Source organism: Aplysia californica, unplaced genomic scaffold, assembly GCF_000002075.1.
Source record: "Aplysia californica isolate F4 #8 unplaced genomic scaffold, AplCal3.0 scaffold00035, whole genome shotgun sequence".
Lineage (NCBI taxonomy): Eukaryota > Metazoa > Mollusca > Gastropoda > Aplysiida > Aplysiidae > Aplysia > Aplysia californica.
In genome coordinates, this window is record NW_004797305.1 from 2,205,805 (window position 1) to 2,207,441 (window position 1,637).

A 1,637-nucleotide genomic window follows, 5' to 3' on the forward strand; every position below is an offset into this window, starting at 1 on the left:
TGTGTGTTTGTGTGTGTGTGTGTGGTGCGCGCGCGCGTGTTTACGTGAAATTTCTCGCCAAAGTTGTCGCGTTGTTGTTTTGTTTTTTTTCTCGCCTGTTTACCCCCATCAATTAACGCGGTGGTCAAACAGTGTTCGTTCCCTGGGCAGGCTGACATTATTAGTCGGGTTGTTCCGGTTTATATCAACACTGATATTTTCCCCCACAGCCACCCGCTGACGACGACGAGAATCGTGTGCTTTGGACAAGACAGCAGCAGATGTGTCCCTTTTATTTTTTCATAAATCGGGGCTGAAGCAGGAAATCCGGGTGTCCTAATGTTTTAGCAAGAGTTTTACGGCATTTGCAACTCAATAAAATGCCGAAGACTCTATAAGGTGTTACGAGAAAATAACAAATGTAAAAAAAGAAAGAGGGGATATAAGGCCGATAGATATTTCATTGGAAATGCACATCCCACATCAGGGCACGTAGGCCTACCAACCATCCACATCTAGGGTGTTTCGAGAGAGTAACATTCAACAAAATGATAATGATAAATTCAATTAAAAAAGAGAAAGGATGTGGAGAGATAAGAACGATATCTGTTTGATAAGAAAGAAAGAGCAAATCACATCAGGGCACCGAGCAAATTGCGTCTTTGGTGCATGCAGTTGTTAGGCTTTTGACCTGGGGCACTTTCAAGATACGAGTTCTGTTCCGGCACAGTGAAGATATTAATTGATGTAGTATATTTGTCTTTCTGCTGAGGTGTGTCGCACTCAAGCCATGACAGGCAAAGGTCAAAGCAGCCCTTACTCATAAAAGAAACCATTGAATTGTACCGGTACTGTCGTAAAACATTAACTGAAACGACCGTAGGAGCAAAGCCGTGAATCAAACCAATACTGCAGGGAAAGGAAAAGGCCTAAGAAGTGCATGTTTTGGCCTTCTGGGTTTTCTCATCTCTATAATTTGAAAGAGTGCTTCCAGTGACTCATTACGTTATCACCCCCCCCCCCTTCCACGCTCTCGATATAAGCCTCTTAGACTGCAGCAAAACGATACGGGGTCGATTTCTCTTCAAGATGCATCGTAATGGAACTGTGTCGGAACATCTTGAGTAAGCTTCGAGCGGGGTCTCTAAACCGCTTTTCAGGGCGGGTGACATGTTAACAGCGGCCGGTCTGAGCCCTGCTTCGCAGTTAAGAAAACAAGAAAATAATAAAAAGCGACTTCAAACAAACATAGAAAGAAACAACACTTCTGCGGATAGTTTCCGCGGATGTCATGATGGGACATGTAGTGCGCACACGTTTTTTGGGTTTTTTTTTAACACCTCTCTACTCATTATTTGTATACATCTATTGCTGTGGGCTGTTTACCGGTTTCCGAGGCTCTATACTTTTGTTTGTTTTAGTAGAGGTTTTACGGCGCTCGCAACTAACTGCACAAGGTTATATGAGCGCCAGAAGATTAGAGGTGTTACAAGAGAGGAACAAACATAAAAAAGGAGAGGAGGGGAGATAAGGACGATGGATGTTTGATAGGAAAGAAGGAGCAATCCACACCACAGCACCCGCCAACCCCTCACTCTCTTTACTTTGCAATTGGTCTCCAGTTAGATTCCGGTAGGGAAAAAAAGAGGTGGGGGGGG